Source organism: Neophocaena asiaeorientalis, unplaced genomic scaffold (genome assembly GCF_003031525.2).
Source record: "Neophocaena asiaeorientalis asiaeorientalis breed wild unplaced genomic scaffold, Neophocaena_asiaeorientalis_V1.1 scaffold67, whole genome shotgun sequence".
Taxonomy (NCBI): Eukaryota; Metazoa; Chordata; class Mammalia; order Artiodactyla; family Phocoenidae; genus Neophocaena; species Neophocaena asiaeorientalis.
In genome coordinates, this window is record NW_020173731.1 from 9,666,988 (window position 1) to 9,681,315 (window position 14,328).

Here is a 14,328-nt window from a genome sequence, read left to right on the forward strand (position 1 = left end):
TCAAACACTTTACCTAATTAAATGGAATCCCTGACTTGGAGTTATGCCTTGTTCCACAGACCAGCTGTGGAATCCATGCCCCCTATCCTTTCCAAAATGCTTTCTGATCACTCTTTATTGGTTTGTATGAGGTTTATAAGGAGGAAAACAACAGTTTTGACAACAGCATTTTCTCTAACTCATGCTTACTGTACTGAATGGAACCTTGTGTCACCCATTGCGTTCCAGTCCTGTACAGATTCCAGGAAAGGAACTCCTATAGGCTTTCATGACCTATCAGTATTAAAACATTCTAGAGTTTAGAAGGGGGGTAGGGGAGGTGCTTTTAAAACCATCTAATATGATCCTCATATTTGATATTAAAACACCTTATTTTTACTCCCATATTTGACATAAAAACACAAAGTATATCAGGGCCCAGCAGTGTTTTAGAAGTAATACCAGGTCTTCATTTATTCTTCCAAAGAGCCTCCCATGACCTTAACTACCACTCCCTTCTGCCACGTCATCATAGGCAAGTAATGTACATTCCTGCTTGAGCTCATAGAATTGGTGTGAAAGGCAAGGTGGCATCATAAAAAATAGTTGAAGGTCAAGTCCAGTTATGGAACTGTTAGAAGACTTCACTTTGAGGCTTAAGACTTAACTTAGAGCTCTCTAAGTTTTTATTAAGTGAATGTAATAGCTTTTTATCCGAAGAAAACAATGAGGTCTGCAAAAAAAAAAAAAAAAAAAAGTCTCTCACCCAGCTTAGCCACACTAAATGCTCTAAGCATTTACCTTCCAAACTACTTAGTTGATAATACATTATTTAAAGGAACTTTTATGAGAAATAACTGGGTGGACTCTTTAGTAACACTTTTGGTAATACCACTCCCAGGAAATTTCAACATTTCCTCAGAATGTTGCAAAAAGAAAAAAAAAGAAATCCAGTATCCATTTATTCAATTTAGAAAAAGGTTCTATGACAAAAATCTATACATGATTAAGAAAAATTAAATATGCAAACTCATAATTTACTGAAGATTGTTTTGGCCTCAATTTGTTGTGTTCCAGTCACTTCATATACATTATATACAATTTTTCCAATACAACTTCATGAAGTGGAGACAATTGTCCACATTTTATAGATGAGGAAACAAGCTGTGTAGGCAAGCAATTTACCCACATCTGTGTAGCTACTAAGTGACCAGGTCAGAATCTAAATCCAGTTTGTCTGATTCCCAAAAGTACACTTACCTATCTTACCCTACCACACTACATCGTTTTTGTTGGAATCAGTCAGCAAAGGTTTCTTCTGTGTGGAGGACACTGAATTAGGCAATTGGGGAAGGTGATCTGAGACCCAGCTGCATCTGGTGTCAGCAGTGGTGCTGAGCCTTCATACTTGATCTACCAAAAACCAGCTATGTATTCTCAGGGACTCATGTACCCATTGATTAAGAAAGAGTTTGGGACTAAAATAGTCTCTATAGAGCTCTCCAATTCCCAAACAGTGTTTATATAACTAAATTGAAAAACATTCAACAAAATAGAAAATAGATCTATGATTTTGTCAGAGGTTAGAAAACACGGCTCCCACCGCTGTCCCAGGAACCATCCAATGACTACATCAAAGGTTTTTAATAAATTGAGGGCCACTTAGTACTCAGAAGCACACTAAAAAGGTACCAATACTTGTGTTCCAGAATCTGTAACCTAGGAGAGAGGTTTTACATGATAAATACTGTGAGCATGCCACAATCAATGTAGTATGGGGGTTCAGAAAAGAGAAAAAGGAACATGGCAATTGGGGTGCAAGAGGCTAACGGCCTAGTGATTCAGCTAAATATGAAAAATGAATATCAATGCAATAGGGAAAATGTGAGAAAAGATAAGAATGGTATGAGCAAAGGTTTGGGGTCAGGAAAATCTCATTTGATTCCACAAATAGTAAGGAGTTTCCTTTAGGGAGAGCTTGGGGAACTGAATTGGACTAATGGAAAAAAAGGCTGAAAGATAGGCTGGCAACAGACTTGAGAGAGCCTTAAACAGAAGGCTTCCACATTTTATGCTATTCAGAAGCATTGGAGGCCAGTTGAAGATTTTAAGCAGGAAGTATGAGGTTAATTTGGCAGTTGTGTATAAGATGTTGCAGTGGGAATGACTGTGAGTAAAGACTCAACTTAGTTAACTATGCAATGGTCCAGTGACTTCAGATTGGAGGACAGAAACGTCTTTAATTTTAAATTAATAAATCTATATTAAGGAAACAATCTTGTTCCTCTTAAAATCCCCTGACACAATTATTATAGCCATTTGAGTTTCTATGTTTGTTCCGACCAAATACATTTCAATGGAAGAACTCAGAATTTGGTGACTGATAAGGAACAAGGAAAAAAAGCATTAAAGCCGGCTCAGTGGTTTGGTGTCTGTGAGACTAGAGGCCCTATTTGAAAGAATTTTCTATTCCAAAGTCAAGAGGTAATTTAGGGAAGAAATAAGAATTTGGCTGAGCACTTGTTGAATACAAAATGCCTGGGCAGGGTGTCCGTTTGAAGATGTACAGCATGAGATGAAAATGTAGGAGAGATTAGGCTGAAGCGTGGATGAGACCTGGCTTGAAGGCGAGGTAACCAAGGGAAGGAGTGTAAACAGAAACTCAAAGGCCAGAGGAGTGAGCCTTGCTACCCTCCCTCCCTGCCACCCCCCACATTAGAGTACAAATAATAAAGTGGAAGGAGACCATAGTGGAAAGGGAAGAGGAGAACGTAATTTCCTGAAAGCCTAGAGACACAAAACCATGAGCCAAATATTATCACCCTAGTTATAAGTGAGACAGTCGGTGTTTAGGGTAGTAACTAGCCTCAAATCACTTGGCTTATGAGGGGCGGAGCTGGGGCTTAGGACCTTAACTCCCGTTACACTGCTCAGCATCACCTCCTCTGGGAAACCTCCCTGACCATGACGTCAGACCTAGTACCAAAGTACCCCGGTCTTTCAATGTCTTTCAGTGCCTCAATTCTAGAAAATCAGTCTGTTTCATATTTGCCTTCATACCTCAGCCTAGAATTATCCCCAATCAGTCTTAAAATGGCCGAAAAACCTTTTTATTGAGGTATTTTGTCATGCAGCTGCAAACCAGAGCAGCTGTGCTGTACAGAATAAGTAAAGTGTATTCTTGAAAAGTAAGTGAAAACAAATGAGCAGACTCCCATTTCTTATAAAGGGAGTTTATTCTCCAGGAATTCACTAATCAAGGCATCAGTCTACTACATCAGATATAGCTTTCTTTTTTTCCACTGGGTGCAGGTTTAGCAATACCCAGTAAAAGTGACCAAATACCGTGAGACATTTTCACCTGGCACAATGGCATCCTGCCCTGCCTCTGGCTTCCTTGTGTGTGAGGAAGGGCTCAGCAGCCAAACGGAAGCATGAAGCTTGACTCACATAAGCAAATGTTTCTTTGCTGAGCCCTAATTTTGTGAGACAGCATGAATTTTTGCCAAAGTGGAGGTGGTGGCAGGAGCCAGAAACTTGTGTGTGGTGTGTGTGTGTTTGAGTATATGTCTATGTGCATGTATTTATGTGTATTAATGTGTGAGTGGCTGTGCATCTGAGAGGATGTGGATGTGGATGTGTGGTGTGTGTGTGTACATCCATGTGTAGGTATGTAAGTATGTTCATGTGTGTGTGAGTATATGTGTATGTGTATTAGCGTGTGTGTATGAGTGTGTGATGGGGGACAACATAGCACAAAGACTGAGTGGGCAGGCTTGGAAGTCATACTGACTTAGTCTCAAATACTGACTCTATTGCTCCCTTACTTTCTGTGTGGGCTGGTATCCAAACACTCTGTGACACAAATTGCTCATTTATAACTCAGGTGTGATAATGTTGCCTACCTCATAGGGTTTTTGTGATGGACAAGTGAGATGATGTATGTAAAGCATTTGGTATATATTGTTTGACCCACAATAAATACTCAATAAATATTGGCAACAATTGACGGCAATGACAGGCATGACTGAACACTTCATGTACCAGGATGTGCCCACTTTCCATGTAATTTATAAAAAGAGCATGTCATGACAGAGAATTTGAAAAATCTATAAAAGAAATATAAAGGAGATGCTAATAGTGTTGAGATCATTCAGTTATTCTCCTTATTCTTTCCCCACCCAGTAGAATTTCTTCTTTGGCAAAGATGACATCATTTACAAAGATCCAGATTTGTTTAAACATTGTCCTCCTTCCCTTCCTCCCCTGTAGTCCCATCTGTGTTTTGTTTGCCTTAATTTATTATGCTCTTGCAAATTAAAAAGCAGAACTACAATCTGAGCTCATTGGAATTGCACAAGGGTGAGAAGAGAAGAAAGAAATTTGTATTTAAGGATCACATAACATGCGCTACTCTTCGTTTGAGGCTTAACCTAACTGCTTAACCATCACAGCAGTGCCGTGAGTAAACTACTATTATGTCCATTTTCACATGATAAAACTGAGGCTCAGAGGAGAAAATGATCAGACCAAAGGATACAGATGGCAAAGCCAAGATTTGAATCCAGGTCTAAGTAGCTTTAAAATTACAGTACTTCCGGGCATCCCTGGTGGCGCAGTGGTTGAGAGTCCGCCTGCCGATGCAGGGGATGTGGGTTTGTGCCCCGGTCCCGGAAGATCCCACATACGTGCCGCGGAGCAGCTGGGCCTGTGAGCCATGGCCGCTGAGCCTGCGCGTGCGGAGCCTGTGCCCCGCAACGGGAGAGGCCACAACAGTGAGAGGCCCGCGTACGGCAAAAAAAAAAAAAAAAAATTATGGTACTTCCACTACACATTACTTTATATTTGTTGGTATATAATTAAAGCTAACTGTTCCTTGATATTTCTCAGAAGTATTCATTAGTGGGTAAATATTTTCCTACCACTTCTCTTTTAGTTGTCAAATAAAACCCAATTACCTAAAGGTGAGCATTTCCTTGGGACAAATTGTATTTTCTCATATAAAGCCAAATAGTTTGCTATAAAGAAGGCAATTTACCTCAAACAAGCATTAACTGCAATCACTGTTGAAAATGCTCTTTCCTCAAGGTCTCCATCTATTACCACCTCCTCTAAGACTTCCATGGTATCCTTTCTTCCCCTCTCCTACACATTAATCCTTGTGGTTCGAAGCACTTGGCCTCTCCCTGCTGGTACTTTCTTAGTCTGTTCTGCCACATATGGGCTAATTGTAGGACAAGTCTAAACTGCAAGGAGGTTTGAACTTACTGGTGGCAAGTATAAGATCTAATTTATCATTTTATCTTTTATTCCCTAGTGCAATTCCATGCACAGAGTAGGCACTGAATAAATTGTCGTTAAGTTGTATTTACCAGTCTATCTTCTTTATGACCCTGGAATTTATTGACTTGTTTAATAAGTACTGCAGATATATTAAGTAAGATGAGGACTGAAAACATTATTCCAACCTTTGGCCGTTCCTCCCTCGTAATTCATAGTTTAGGTAAATCTTCCCTGACCTCTGTATCAGATTAGAACTTCACTAGGTCGAAAAGAGAGGAAAGAATTTTCCAGGATAAAAGAACTATAAAGAAGATTTTGAATTTATTTGAGAACTATATGGAAGTGAGCTCAGTTTTATATTCGATCAATCACCTCTCTTTCTACTTCAAACCTGCTTCATTCAAAGAATGGTATCTTTATCCACCCAGATTTAGGTGCCTCGCCATCTATTGCTTTCATCACTTGAAGACATTTTACAAAAAAAAAAAAAAAAGGTATTGGAATGGCCAAAATAAGCACAGGGGGAAGAAAAGCTCAACATCATTATTCATCAAGGAAATGAAAAGCAACAAGGTAATAAGCTACTACTAAACACCCATTAGAATGACTAAAGTTTAAAAAGGCCTTTTATTGGTGACGATAAGAACACCTGGCATTCTCATACACTGTTACTGAGTATGTAAAATAGTACAACCACTTTGGGAAACACTTTGGTCACTTCTTATAAAGTAAAACAGATACCTTATGACCCTGTAATTCCAATTCTAAGTATTGACCCAGGGAAAATAAAAACATGTCTACAGAAGACTTGCACATAAATGTTCTTAGCAGCTTTATTCCTAATTAGTCACAACTGGAAACAGTTCAAATGTCCATCAACAGCTGAATGGATAAACAAATTGTAGTGCCTGCATACACTGGTACTTCCATATCTACTCAATATTGAAAAGGAACAAATTAGTGATACAAACAACAACATGAATGAATCTGAAAAACACGGTGAGCCAAGAGAAGCTAGACACCTAAGAGTACATACTATATGATTCCATTTGTGTGAGGTTCTGGAACACACAAAATCAATTTACTGTGAAAGAAATCAAATTAGTGGCTGTCTAGAGTGGGCACTGCAAAGGGGTAGGAGGACTGGTAAAAGGGCAACAGGGAACTTCTGAGGGCAACAAAAATGCTCTGTATATCGATCAGGGTGGTGGTTATGCATGTATGCATTTGTCAAAACTCATCAAACTGAATACTTTAAATGTTTCCATTTGGCTTATGTAAACTGCACCTCCATAAAGTTGATTAAGAACCATAAAATGAGACCAAAGTTTTCAGTTCTGGAGTTGGTGGGCTTTAGCAACAAGGACCAAGTAAATCATTATGTCGAGGACAGCACAATCAAACGTACCTCTTCCCTTTTTGCCCCCTAATTTAGTAGATCAGTTTTAATTAAGTAGTGTTAGCCTTGGTTGTGCAATAATCTTAGCCTATAAGGAACAACGGTAGTGGCCTTTGCTGACTTCCAAAAAACTGAGCTATCATATATGAGAAAATTGACAACATGACAAAAAATTATAAGCATGTTGGATCAATCTTCTGATTTGGGTAGTATAATCCTGGTTGTTTACTATATTCTGAGAGGCCCAGGTTCAAATCAGAGGGCTCACCATTACCAGAACATCCGTGGGAACTTCCAGCGTGACTTACCATCAAAGGGAAACCAGGAAGATTCCATTAACTGTATAGTTTTGACCCCTGCTTGTTCTCACTGTTCCATCTGAGGAGCTGTGAGAACAAGCCACTAATCTGATTTCTCAGAGCTAGTGAGGAGAGTTTCTGGCTCTCCTCCAATGACCTCTCCCATGTAATGAATCCCCACTAAACCTTGTGCCAGCATAATGTGGGGGACAGATGTGATGACAGCAACAATTCAGATGCTTGGACGGTCTCGTTGCCCCTAGGGTGCCCTACACTGATATCTCAGTTAGTCCTCCAACCTCTCCTTGAGATAGGTGCTATGATCCTCCCCTAAGGGAGTTTCAAGAATTACCTAACTAGTCCAGAGTCATACATCTGGTAATGATCCGGGTGAAACTTGAACCCAAATCATCTGACTACAGATTTTTCACTTGGTCCATCACACCACTCATACCTCACAATATATGTCCCGCAAAATGAAACGGCAACTCCTGCAGGCACCACTCCAAGCACATGATTTTCACTCTAAGTGTCAGTGGATACTAACTGGATCAGATATCTCTTTCCCATAATCTTTACTGTTTCCATGAATTCAGGATTTTTAAACAGCAGTAGGATGAATTAGGAGAATAGCTGTACCCACACTTAAGAATGTACTATGTCCATTTTCCCAGTTATCTTAGAAAATACCTGTAAAGGTAAATGCAATATAAAAACACATAAATATAGATATAACTAGAGTGTGCTTCTGATGTCAATTATCAGACCATAGTTGTGCCTACTTGGATGTTTTCTATGAGCTATTTCCCATGTGTCATTATCAGTTGTCCTTCAGGGGCAGCAGTGTGGTTAAAACAAAGGGTCATTTTGTTGTCTCACTAAGGTTTTGCAGTTTAACTCTTTCACCTCCACCTAAATAGAAGTTATGTTTAAACTAGCTGCTCATTTCATACTCTCTTGTTTCTCCTAAAGATGTTTATCTGGAAAATTAGTCTAAGGACATAATTCACAATTCAGAAAAAACGACTTTAAGCAAAAAGATACTATACTTATATAAAAAAAAAAAATTTTTTTTAAAGTACTTAAATATCCAATGATATTTGGTTACATACCTTTTGGTATGTATACCCACAATACTGAACGTTATGTAGTGATTGAGTTATATAGACAAATAAATTTGTAACAGAATATGAAATGTTTTATTACAATGTTATCAAGCAAGATAAAAATTATAAATTCTATACATATTATGATCATCAATCTATGTATCAACATAAAAACAAAGTTATATATAAAAGAGATTGAAAAAAAATTTGTAATGAGGTGGATAGACCTAGAATCTGTCATACAGAGTGAAGTAAGTCAGAAAGAGAGAGACAAATATCATATGCTAACACATATATATGGAATTTAAGGAAAAAAAAATGTCATGAAGAGCCTGGGGTAAGACAGGAATAAAGACACAGACCTACTAGAGAATGGCCTTGAGGATATGGGGAGGGGGAAGGGTGAGCTGTGACAAAGGGAGAGAGAGGCATGGACATACATACACTACCAAACGTAAGGTAGATAGCTAGTGGGAAGCAGCTGCATAGCACAGGGAGATCAGCTTGGTGCTTTGTGACCGCCTGGCGCGGTGGGATAGGGAGGGTGGGAGGGAGGGAGACGCAAGAGGGAAGAGATATGGGAACATATGTATATATATAACTGATTCATTTTGTTGTAAAGCAGAAACTAACACACCATTGTAAAGCAATTATACTCCAATAAAGATGTTAAATAAATAAATAAATAAATAAACCCAAATGTCAACTAAGGATATATCTGTGGAGTATGCTTGCTGATTTTTTTCTTCTTCCTATTTTAATTTATTTTCTCTATTGAGCATACATTACTATTAATTCTAGAAATCCTTACTCTCATTTTAAAAGAAATCCTATCTGCTGATTCAAGATCATAATTGCTCAGTATTTGATTGTGTTGGGTTATAACTTGTTTGAATCTAGTGATCTGAACTTCTTTATTTGAACTTCTTGCAATTTAATTCCATTTTGATCATATCAGTTCCATCCTTTCTAGTTTGAAAAAAATTTCTCCTTGGTAGAGAAGACAAAATCCAACATTTTTTGGCAAGTCTTGATGGTTCTTCCCATCCAGAATCCAGCCCTCAGATTAGAACTTAACTCTCTTACACCCCTACTCTCCCCACATACTTCCCGTCTCTCTCCCTCATGCTCTCAATATAGTTATATAACAATCTTTACTTAAAGTAATATTCAGTATTTATATATTAGTACTATAAATATTAACAGATTAGTATGTAGTACATTATTATTAACTTTTCTTTTTGCATTAATTTTTAAAATATTTCTTTCCATTGATAATTGCCTCATTCTACTGTTTGCTCAGTTTTTCTATATACCTCTCACTAACTTTACACAGAACTATAAAACTCCCTAAAATACGGTCAGACATTAAATAAACTATGAGTTCCATTTTTTTCTTCCTCTTGGAGTACAAACTTTTGTAGTCTTTCATTATCTTATACCAATCTGTACCTCTGTCATCTTGGGACTTCCTTTTATCATGATTCTGAGAATTAACTTTGCCTCTTTTGTTATTATTGTTATTGGATTTCCTGCTTCCTGCACCTCTGTCTTCTTGTCTTGAGTTTCTCCTCATTTTGATAGCTTCCTGAAAGGGGGAGGGGGAGCATTGGAGGTAATTTTCTCTTTCTAAATTTTTTGAATGTTTGAAAAAACTTGGTTTTACCCACAAACTTGACTGAAAGTTTGTCTAGGTTTTTTAAATCTAAGTTGAAATTTCTTTTCCTTAGAATTTTGAAGGCATTTCCCTATTGTCATCTATTTTCAGGATTACTAACTTCCAGAATTTAGATGTCATTCTGACTCCAAATTCTTTATGTTTGGCCCAGTTTGATTCTCTCTAAAGCTATACTTTCTTCTCTTTGAGCTTGGAACTCTGAAATTTTATCTCAATACGCCTTGTATTAGACTTTTTCATTCGCTCTGCTGGACAAGTCAATTTAGAAATTCATATCCTCCAGTTTTGGGAAGTATTCTTATATTATTCTTTTGATAATTTTTTTCTGTATTCTCTTCCTTAAACTCCTATTAGTTAGACCATTAGTCCTAAGATTCCTATTAGTTCTCTAAACTTTGTATCTTTTTTTTTCTGTCTTTTATCTCTTTGTCCTTTTGTTATATTTCCTTAAAGATGTCCTCAATTTTATCATTCAGTCCTTCTATTGAACTTTTATTACTGCTATGATCTTTTCAGTTACCATTAGCTCTTACTTAGTCTCTGAATATTCCTTTGCTTTTACCAGCATCCTTTTCTCATTTCATAGATATAATATCTTTTTTTATAGATGATGATATTAATTATGCAGGTTTGGTTTTGTTTTGGTGGTAGGTAACTCTTCCACTGTTTGCACTGTCTGCATGTGTCTTCTGAGTTCCTTTTTTTTTTTTTTGTCTCTGTTTTTTTTAGTTTTGGCCTCTGTTTCTCATGCTGGAGGCTCTTCTCAGCTCTCTTATGATTTGTAATTTTCCTTTAATATTGAAGAGTAAGGCTCCAAAAAGTTGGTACAAATCTCTCTGTGTGTGTATGGTCCAGGTTGGTTTCCTCGTTGGCTTGACTGTAGAGTTATTGACAGTAGGAAGTAGCTCCATATGTTATTGTCTGAAAATACTTTCTCTTAGGTCTATCTGTTTCTCTAGAAAGAAATCCTCCAAAGCCTTGCCTGGGATGGAACAGAGAGGTATAAGCCTGGCTACTAACATCCTGAGATCTTAATATTTGTCTTTCCTACCCCTCTTCTTTCGCTTTCTGTTATCTTAGAGTCGAGAATTATTCTGCCTTGATTTTTCCACTTAATACCCGCTTCCTCCTGCCAAGGTAGTCACCTGGATGCTCTGGATATGAGAAGGATCCTTCGATGTCTATATACTTCACATATATCTTCAACCCATTCTCCTAATTTCAGTTCAAACCCTCTTTCCCCCATCTTCAGAGGTTTTGGTGCCTCCAGTTTCTCAGCTTTTCTGAGGTTCTTCAGCATAAACAGACCAGCTTCTCCCTCTGCAGGCAGTTAGGTTTTAACTTCCTACTCTCTGCTAAATTAGTTACCGTTAGGACACCCGTGTGCATATCCTCACCCATGGTCATTCTCTTGTGTTTTTCTGCCTTAAAAAAAATTCCTTTCCTGGACTTCCCTGGTGGTGCAGTGGTTAAGATTCCACCTGCCAATGCAGGCGACACGGGTTCAATCCGAGGTCTGGGAAGATCCCACATGCCGCAGAGCAACTAAGCCCGTGTACCACAACTACTGAGCCTGTGCTCTAGAGCCCGTGAGCCACAATTACTGAGCCTGCGTGTTGCAACTACTGAAGCCCACGTGCCTAAAGCCCGTGCTCCGCAACAAGAGAAGCCACCACAATGAGAAGCCCATGCACTGCAACGAAGAGTAGACCCTGCTCGCGGCAACTAGAGAAAGCCCACTCGCAGCAGTGAAGACCCGATGCAGCCAAAAATAAATCATTCATAAATAAATAAATTTATTTTTAAAAATTCCTTTCCTATCACTTTAGTGGCATTTTGGGAAAGAGTATAATAAACATGAATGTTCATTTTTCATCATTTTAAACCAGAAGTCAGTGTGTGTGTGTGTGTGTGTGTGTGTGTGTGTGTGTGTGTATATTTACCACTTAACTATTTTGTGTGATGCTATTATCACTTAAAGAACAGAAACATCTTTATCAGCCAATATTTATTTTAGCATCTGGGTAGGAACTTTGAGAAAACTAGATATATCAATTAAAAATAGAGAAAAGAGTCAAGAGTTTAAAAATCTTCATTGCCCTTAGGACAGAAACATTCAGCAAGTAAGGCAAACTGTGGATTGGTTGTTTCCTTTTAAATGGCTTAGAGAGTAAGCTCTTCTTATCCAAAATATTACCTCAAATGCAACAAAGTGCGTCAATACATGTCCTCCTAAGCCAGTTGTGAGTGACTAAAGAAAATCTTCAGGTTCTAGTCACATTTCTTAATAAAATCATTTGACAAAGTGCTATTCACCATGGATAAAGTAATGGGGCATGTTGACCCAAGGAGAGCCTTCCTTCTCTAAAGCAGCCAATACAGAAGGGCTGCCAAGGATCACAGGAGCTCAATCTGCGCACAGAGCACTAATATTTTTACTTCTAACTGAAGTACTATCTCAGAAATAAAGTTTTTATCATTTCAAATATGTGACAAGTCCAAGCTTCCAAGAGGAGGTCCCCAAACTAAGAATTTTTCTGTGATGATATCAACATGTACTTAAAAGGCAAATCAGATTCTTGGAGAGATGTCAGTGGTTTTAACCTAGGGGCTGAAATTATGTGGCTATCTGTTCCTGGTGAACTAAGACCAAAATATTAAAAAGAAATGTAAGTAGTTCTAGTGTGGATGATGCAATTTGAAATCACTTCAAGCTTTATTTCTTCATTTCGAACCCAAATTCAGCTATTTCCAGAGCACATGATTCCCTCAAAGTCCCACCAATTATGGGCAGAAGCTTTATCTTGGCAATGTTTACAATGAGGAAAATCTGAATGTTGGTGATGTTTCCAAAGAAAGCTTTTTCTGCTGTGAAGGACCCACAATGTCTAGTATATTTTCAGGATAAGCAGATATAATGTGCCGATGTTGCAAACTTGCGGCCTGCATGCTGGACCCAGGACTCAGTGTGTATTGTTGTCTAGGCTCCAAGCCTCCACTCAGGCCCTGGATCCCATCTTTACCTCTCCTACTCTAGGACATTCTTCCAGCAATTGTCTCCCCTCTCACCTGCATCATCAGTTTTTTCTCTCAATTGGATCTTTTCTGCAAACATACACACATACTCTTATTTCTCTGATTTTCAAAGAAACAGAAGTCCTCTCTGGACCCACTTCTCCCTTCAGCCACTGTCCCATTTTTTTTTTTTTTTATCTATGGCTGCGTTAGGTCTTTGTGGCTGTGCGGGCTTTCTCTAGTTGCGTCTAGCAGGGGCTACTCTTCATTGCAGTGTGTAGGCTTCTCATTGCAGAGGATTCTCTTGTTGCGGAGCACGGGCTGTAGGCGCGTGGGCTTCAGTAGTTGCAGCATGCGGGCTCAGTAGTTGCAGCATGCAGGCTCAGTAGTTGTGGCATACTTGGGCTTAGTTGCTCCACGGTATGTGGGATCTTCCCAGACCAGGGATCGAACCTGTGTCCCCCTGCATTGGCTGGTGGATTCTTAACCACTGTGCCACCAGGGAAGTCCCCCTGTCTCATTTTTTATTTCCCTTAGGACTCTTCAAAAGATCTGTAAATAATTTCTGGGTCTAATTTTTCTCCTCCTTGAACTTATTTCAATCAGGATTTTGCCCCTCCCCCCATGGCTTTACTAAAACTGCTTTTATCCAGGTCATTAATGATGCTCACACTTCTTAATGGTCATTTCTTGGGACTGGCAGCAGCACGTGGCACAGTTGACCACTTGTTTCTTCTTAATTCACTTTCTTCTCTGGGATATCACATTCTCTTGGTTTTTCCTCTATTTCTCTGGTTGTGTCTTCCCAGTTGGCTTTGCTGCCTCCTTTGAATTTCCCCCAGTCCTAAAGACAGTGCTTTAGTGATCAGTCCTTTGACCTGTTCCCTTCTCTATCAACACGTACTTCCTTGATGACATCTAGTCTAAATGGTTGGTATGATTCCTAAAATTATATGTCCAGTCTGAATCACTCCCATGAATTCTAAACATATCTACCCAATTGACAACTCTGCTTGGAGATCTGATGGGCATTTCAAACCTACCAGGTAAAAAACCGAGCTCCTATTTTTTACCCCACCTCCAACATCAGTTTTCCCCATCGTAGTTAACGAAAACCACATCCTTCCAGATCAGGCCAAAAATCCTGGGGGTCTTATTTGATGCTTCACTTTTTTGCACATCCTGCGTAGAATCTATCAGCAAATTTTGTTGTCTCTACATCCAAATACATCCCAAATCTGACTCCATCTCCCCACCTCCACCCTCTACAGTCTTGTCTGAGTAGGCTTCATTTCTAGATTGGATGACTGCTTCTGCTCAGGTCTCCTGGTCTGTCCTGACTCTGTAGAAGTATGTTCTCAGCATAGCAAGCACAGACCCTCTCAGCTCAGACGTACCAGCAGTTTCCTGTCTCTCCCAGGATAACAGCTCAGACCCTGACGATGGCCAGACAGACCTTGTAGGGTTCATGGATTCAACCATTCGCAGACTCAACCATCATGTAGTACTGTAGTATTTTTTTTCTTTTTTATTTATTTTTAACATCTTTATTGGAGCGTAATTGCTTTA